The sequence below is a fragment of the Apium graveolens genome, chromosome 4, assembly GCF_009905375.1.
Source record: "Apium graveolens cultivar Ventura chromosome 4, ASM990537v1, whole genome shotgun sequence".
NCBI lineage: Eukaryota > Viridiplantae > Streptophyta > Magnoliopsida > Apiales > Apiaceae > Apium > Apium graveolens.
Genome location: NC_133650.1, coordinates 111,691,996 through 111,700,440, shown reverse-complemented (window position 1 = coordinate 111,700,440; position 8,445 = coordinate 111,691,996). Strand labels below are relative to the sequence as shown.

Genomic DNA, 8,445 nt, shown 5'->3' with positions numbered 1-8,445 from the left:
TATATATTATATTTAGATCTGTATTTTGCACGGAATATGAATTTCAGTTTTATATAAATAATAATGTGATACTATTATTTTTAATTTTGGGTCGTGTTTCGCACGATTATATCTAGTAATACATAGTAATAAAATAAGATGTTCAAAATTTGTCTCGGTTGCCAGAAGAGAACCCGAGACTTCGACTTCTGATTCAATCAAGATATGTACGTGGGTTGGGCTGTAAACTCATTCGACTATCCTTTATCTCGGCTTATATCCGATTGGAAAATATGGTACATATTTCATATTTATTTTATAAATAATTTAAATTTGATGAAAAAATTAAACTCGAATAAAATATGATCCCTACTCATATACCTACTCAAATTAGGTCTCATATTATTTTCTATAAAATGATTTTACCTGAATACCTAAAATGATCTTTGACTCATATTTGATTCGACCCCGAATATATTTTCAACCTATTACATTCGTAAGTAAAATATCATTTTAATGTGTTATATCAGTTTTAATTTCCTATAAATTATGACTTTTATGGTTATTATTTTTATAATATTATATATATTCTATGTCATAATAATCTAAATAGTTAAAATAAAAATAATACTTAATATTAGGGGATCATATTGGAATATAACCCGCCAAACAAACATTTTCACATGCCCAAACCAAACAGCTCTATATATAATGAACATAATTGTTCTTACTAGCTTCATTCATTAATCTCTAAATTTTTGGTAATGTCATTACTCCTTTCATTAGCAACTGCTCTTGAATGTGCAACTAAACCGCCTGCTGTTCGGACAACAAAAGGAAAGACTGTGACAGTGCTGAGTATAGACGGAGGTGGCATTAGAGGCATCATTCCTGGAACCATTCTCGCCTTTCTCGAGTCTAAGCTTCAGGTCTTTTTTTTCTTTCACAAGTTGCATGCTAGTAAATTTTGAACTTGTACAGACTAATGGTCTGATAAATGATAATATGTACATTTATGTTCAGGAACTGGATGGTCCAAATGCAAGAATAGCAGAGCACTTCGATGTGATATCTGGAACAAGCACAGGTGGCCTCGTAACTGCAATGCTCACAGCTCCTAATCAAGATAACCAGGCTCTCTTTGCTGCCAAAGACATCAACAAATTTTATTTTGAGCATGGACCCAAAATATTCCCACAAGACAAGTATGTACAAAATTTCCTACCCCATTGGTCCTCTTTACCATGCTTTAGTCATTTTTCATAATGAGAGGGACAAAAGCAATGCAATTGACAAGCAAGCCATATATTTATGAACTGATGAAACCAGTTTTTTGTTGTATCTTACAGTGCCTCGGCTACAGGGCCGAAGTATGACGGAAAGTATCTAAGATCCATAATAAGGGAATTATTAGGCAACATGACCACGAACCAGACTCTTACAGATGTGATCATACCAACTTTTGACATCAAACTTCTTCAACCGATTTTGTTCTCTACAAGCGATGTATGACGATCTCCTTACATTACTATTCATTTTCGATATGTGTTTTCATATTAATTTTTGATTTGGAAAATTTCTCTGCAGGCGAAAGTAAAATCATCAAAGAATGCATTACATGCAGATGTTTGCACTTTGCATAGCCACATCGGCAGCTCCCACTCTTTTACCAGCACACTACTTTGAGACCAAATATGAAGTTGGGAAGACACGCGAATTTAATCCTATCGATGGTGGAGTTGCTGCAAACAATCCAGTAATATTTCTTTACTTGAGTGCAATTTAATTTAAGTTGTAAAAAAAAATTAAGAGTTAAATGCACACTGTGTACCTGTTGTTTTCACATTGTGCACTATGTGTACCTGTAGTTCAATATTTAGCAATGTGTGTATCTGTGGTTACTAGATTCTAGCGGTTAGTGTACTTCCGTTAGTTTGAGTTTAACAGAGTTAAAGTACAGCTGGAATGGAGGGGCATCTCTGTCTTTTGGTACCCCTAACGGCTATATTGTTGTTTGGTGGTCTATAAACATAACAAAGGGGTGTTTTTGTTAAAAAGGTGGCTGCAAACTAAGATAAGTGTGAGCTGTGTTTATAGTAGCAGGGGTTGCAAAGGGGCTGGAATGGGGGAATATTGCAATTGTCAAATGGTGGTGGTTGAACGGACTGCTTGGACGGAGAGGAATGCTGGGAGAAGGTTTGTGAGCTGTGTTTATAGTAGAAGGGGTTGCAAATATTTCCGATGGGTTGATGGTCCGATTTGCGATCGTGGGCGTGAAGTGATACGTGGCTTGCTCAGAAGAATAGAGAACGAAGAAGAAGAGAAAGAGAAGGTGAAGATAGTCCAGCATAATGGTGCCTCAATTGAAGCATATGTGCCCAGACAAATTAGTGTGTTTATGAAATTTGTTTTTGTCTTTGTTGTTATGTTAATAGTCTACAATTTATCCGGAAAGAATTGTATTTGTAATGTTTAATTCACAATGTAGCTCGTATGAGCATTGTTAAGTTAATGAATTGCATTGTGTTTGTTGCACTTTTGATTTTTAAGAAGAAAACAGTAGTAGATAGATCATTCAATAATCCAACATTACAATAAGAAATGGTGCATAGAAATGATACATAGAATTGAAAGCAGCACCATTAGAGACATGCAAATGACACAGGGAAATGAAAATTAAACATAGCATAAGTAGCTAAATTAAGCAATATCAGCAGCAAGAACAGAGGCCATGAAACCAGGGGCATTGGCAAGCTCCTCCACTCCACCTTCACAATCAAGATGGCAGTTAGCAAGCACAGTAGCAGCCTCATTTGCAGCTTTGGACACATGCTCAATACGGCATGAGTCCCATGCCTCATTCTCCGGATTTTTGATGAACACAACCAAGTTAGCAAGCCAGAAATCTGGATCAGGATTCATAACTGCATTCACTGCCTCCGCAGAGTCACATTCCACCACAACATGTTTAGTGTCACCCTTCTCCCAAGCCAACTTTAGCCCATAGAAAATGGACCAAAGCTCTGCACCAAGTGGTACCACCAAGCCTATCATACCAGCAGCCCCCCTGATCCACTCACCTCTCCTGTTTCTCATCACACAACCAACAGATGCCCTCATTCTAGACCTATCAAACACTCCCTTACAATTAACTTTGGCTACATGATAAGAAGGTTTACTCCACCCAGCCATGACTGCAAATAAAGTGTGTGTGATATGTGTTATTTGGTGTGCAAAATTGTGGTATTTTTCTGAAAATCTTTGATATGCATAAGAAAATCATTTACTAGATATAAGTTCAAAAGATGAAGTTACAGTATACTCCAATATATTTATATCTTTTCCAAATACTACTTGAACTACCACCGTTCAAGTTATAATTAGTACAAAAGTTCATCCCATAGATGAGACCACAAGATAAGACTTGAATAGATTCAATCTTTGAAATATCATTTGAAAGAATGAAGTTACGAGATACTTCATTAAGTCCCGATATATATATGCACCTATATATATATATATTTCATACACTCCTTGAAAACCTCTGTTATGAAAATTATAAACAGAGTTACTATATCCAATGAATTTGGAAAGGAGAAAACCTTGACATAAACCTGATATCCTGCTGATCAGGCAAAGATACCAATAAGTAACCTTTTCTACTAGTAGATGGACGAATTCCCCACTGGTCATCACCCTGGCCGCGATAGGACCTTATGCTGGACTGCCACTCAGCCACTTACGCATTTGATGGACTCCCACTGAGCCACTTACACTTTCATGGACGCCCACTGAGCCCATGTTGCTTATGCCGACTCAATAGATGGACTTACTTCCCGAACGTTGGGTAAGTAATCAATTCATTTACCAAAACAGCAACCTCGTTGCGAATATAAAATACACCACAGAGCCGGATCCCTCAGGTTTTGAGCGAATATTTAAATCCCCTTTGAAAGGACGATCTTAAATATAAAAATGAGTTTTGGGATCCGCTCTAACTTTTAAAATCATTTTGAAGACTCACAAACATTTTTAAGAATGTTTGGAATAATGCTGATTTAATGAAATAAATCAGTCCCGATATATTAGAAAATATCTGAAAATTATTATTTAAATAATATTCCCATAAGGATAATTCTTATAAAAATAATCGAAGTAGAAGTTTTAAAACTCATACTTGAAATGAATATTAAATAACCAAAGATATACTTATACGAAAGTACTATCTTTATTTGAATAATCGAAAATAAGTTTGATTATCGAAACATTATTCTTTAATAAAATAAAGAATAATATTTAGTAAATAAGCGGAGTCATAAGTTCTCAAATGAATATTCAAAAATAATATTCATTAAATAAAATAACGGAGTCATAAATCCTCGAATGAATATTCAAAATAATATTCATTAAATAAATAAAATAAAGTTATCGAATAAACCTTATTCGATTAATAGTTTTGAAAACTATATCAATATATATATAAATCTATATATATATATATATATATATATATATATATATATATATTATACTCGGGAACATCGACTCCCGGTTTAGAAAAATGTTCACCTTTGGGTCCCCTATACTAAGAGTATACGCAACTACTGCTTATCAGCATAGGTATTATGCAACTATAAGCATTGAAATCAACAGATAGATAACCAGATTACGAAACAGACATTATATATATACCATATCAGCATGCTTCAATATATCGCAAAATTTGCTAATTAACCAACCTGCATCTATCACAAGATAATGCATATACATATATACATCACAACAACAGTATAACGGGTAGAAAACTTGCCTGAGTGTTCCCGGATAGACTTAAGCTTAGAGTGGGTTCGATAACTTGTGAACAACAACATAAGTCGGAATTAAACCCCGGTCGCTTAAGAAACTAGACTTTAACCAATTAGAGCCCTAACGTTCGCTTTCGCGCTTAACGATTCACTTAAGTCGCTCGAGTACCCTCGGCTCCACCATTTTTAATAAATTAACCATTAAGAGTTTTAAGGAGATTCTTTCGCGAGTACTCTACCAACTGCCTAATCCACTTTACATAATTGTTTCATACTCCAATTAGTCATTTAAGGGTCTTAACCAAGGTTTCAAAGTAAGGCGAGGGGTAATGGTTCGTTCGCGAAACGCCGTTACTTAAAACGGTCGTTTCTCCTAAACCGTACATCGGATTCAAGCGAACCACATATCAAAACGAAGCTCGTAACATGAACTATTTAATCATGGCAATGGTCAAAACCTAACAGTGAGTTCATGGGTCAACTTTGTTTTTAAGAACTTTGTTTTTGAGAGCTTCTCTTGAATAATGAGAGTCAACTTTGTTTTTGTATTTTTTGATTTGTTTGGCTTGGTTGATCCACTTTTGTTTTGATTTATTACCTTTTAACCATGGTAAATTTTGTGTGGTTTATAATCAACCAACCTTCCTTCCTTTTTGGTCATGCTTAGGTCATCATTCTTATGTCATCTTCCCATGCTTGTCCTCTTCTTATTGGTTTGATGACATCATCCTCACTAACCTCTTTGATTAGCTCCTAATTACTTGGCTAATGACCGCTGATCTGTTATACGGTTCGCTTAACTTTCGTTTTCGTTTATCGTTTGAGGGATCATACCCAGGATCTTATTACTTGGGTTCCCTTAACCTTTCTCAATACATTATATTCCTTTTATGATCCCCTCTTATAATCCTTGAATTTATATCCTTTTTATCCTGTTCCCTTATACTCCATTCTTTCGGTATCTAGTGGATTTTCGGGAAAAATCAAAGTGTTCGAATTTGGATTTTGACGATCTTTACATACACTTATATCCCATATAAAGTACTAATAAGATCTCAGAATAACAATAGAAGAACCCCTACATAGTGTGGCATGGAAAGTTTTCTTATTCAGCATAATCAGCAAAACACTATTCATAAGGGTTACTAAAAGTTCAAAAATTTTGGGGTTATTACAGTCTCCCCTCCTTAAAAGGATTCCGTCCCGGGATCAGGAAAAATGAATAGGGATACTTTCTTAGCATTGCACTTTCTAACTCTCAAGTCAATCTTCCCACATTGTGGTTCTACCATCAAACTCTGCCTAGTTTGATAACTCTTCTCCTAAGCACTTATTCCTTTTCAATCTATAACCCTTCCTGGTTGCTCCATTTAGGTTACGTCGGGTTGCATGTCTATGCGCTCATATGCCCCTATTTGTCTGGCATCCGAATTACACTTCCTTAATATTGATACGTGGAACACGTTATGAACTTGCTACATGTTCGGGGGTAGGGCTAGCTCATATGCTAACTTCCCAATACGTCTTAATACCTCAAAGGGTCCAACAATTCGTGGGCTTAGCTTTCATTTCTTTTGGAACCTCATCCATCCTTTCCCAGGGAATACCTATAACAACACTAGGTCCCCTACTTCCTATCCTTTATCCTTTCGTGTCGAATCAACATACTTCTTATGTCCATCTCGGGCTACTACCAGCCGTCCTCTGATTAAATCTATTATATCCTTGGTCCTTTGGACCACTGCTGGTCTAAGCATCTTGTACTCTGCAACATCATCCTATCATAAGGGAGATCGACATTGTCTTCCCTCAAGGATCTCATAAGGCGATATCTCAATACTGACATATGATCTATTATCGTAAGAAAATTCAATCCGTGTTAAGTGACCATTTCAAATTCTTTCAAGTCTATTGCACAGACTCTCATCATAGCTTCTAGCATTAAAGCTTTTGCTTCTCATTACCCATTCTTTTCCAGTTCGTAGTCATTACTATCTTCCGTACATAATACTATACTGGTTACACTTTTGCTCGTTAGCATTCCATAACCTTTTAATAATTGCGTCAACCTTAGTATCACGAATGCGTTAGATTCGGAATACCACCGCACTGATAATACTCCTTTCTAGCTGCTTCTATCTTTGAAAGCTTGATCCATCGTATAAAAGTAAAAGAATTTATTGAGAGATCACTATGATCATGAACACTTGTTATATCGCATAGTTAGTACAGAAGGTGGCTAGCCTTTAGTACTTGACAAGCAATTAAACAACATGTGGTATCCTACTAGGCTTCTATCACACAGATAGATAGTCATTCGGCAATACCTCCCCTTCTGGAAGGGTTGTTCTTCTCAGCTTACATGAAATGAAAAGAAGAGAAAAGAACAAATTGAAGAGAATTGTATATGAAAAATTACTGCCACAAATATCTGGCTTGGAATCTACCTCTGAACTATAGAGGTTTATTATAGGAGAACAAAACATATGTATATATATCAATATCCAGTATTATTGCATCGCATTTCACATGCTTAAATATTTTTGCTATTCCGTCCATCATTCTATGGACCCATGCTCTTCCTCGAGCTTATACACAATCACCTTTGAAACTCCCTCGACATCGAAAATCGAATCTAGGATCTCCTTCTAGACATCATCGTTACTAGAATTCTATGCTTGCACTGCAACCTTCCTCGTATAGTAATACGACTCTCTATTGATAAGAAGGAATAAGTATTCAATAGGTAGATAATCGACTTAATTAGTCTATTCAATGATAACTTACACATCACCACGACCCGATTAGTGGTACCCAATCTCAACATCCATTACACTACAACTCTCACGGTTGTAATCGGCTCATTATTCAAAGAATCGTTGCTGCATTACTAGGGTCCACCACTGACCTACTGTCGTCATTCATTTTCCTTGGAATCTTAATAGCTAACCATACGGAGTCCATACATGTCGTATCAAATTCTTCTAAGGAGTTAACATAATCACCATTCATAATTCATGAAGAACACTCCAGATCCTGACGTACTTTCATGACATGAAGCAGATAAAATTGCAGAAGAGTTTCAATCAAAACAAACCATATGTCTTTATTAGGAGACATGCATCTCAAAGGTTCATTTAGTCATTTCGTAACATGGTCCTGGCTTAGCTCAAGATAGTACCTTCTAAGATAGATAGCCCGCTCATGGCGATTACACGAATTAAACCTTTACCAAACTACTATTACGGTTGGGTATTGCACAGTCATCAGAAGGAATGTCAATCTTCCAAACCATAATACAACCTTCACGGCTTCAACCATCATCACTGTATTCCTCTGGCACGAGCGCCTATAATTATCCTCTTACATTTAAGGTGTCGGCCACCTCTTTGGCCTTTCCTGATAGTAAAATTTCCTTACAATCAATGTCATTTTAACCACCTCCAAATAAATTTTCTACCTCATTTCAATCACTGCTTATGTAAAAATGATTTTCTTAAGTCCTTGTGATAAAAAAAATCACCATTTTTCCATAAGTCACTGCCTTAGTCTTTAGATGTGAACATTGTCACGACTGACTCTCGATCATACTTAGGACGTCTCTTACCTTGGGTCCTTCTCGTTTTCACCAATCTCGACCTTCATTGGGTCGATCTATACT

The 8,445-nt window shown here is 36.1% G+C and overlaps 1 pseudogene; it reads left to right on the top strand.

The window, feature by feature from the left end:
- The first annotated feature begins 743 nt into the window (after positions 1-743).
- LOC141718869 (patatin-like protein 2) lies at positions 744-2,455 on the top strand (annotated as a pseudogene).
- Positions 2,456-8,445: the final 5,990 nt, after the last annotated feature.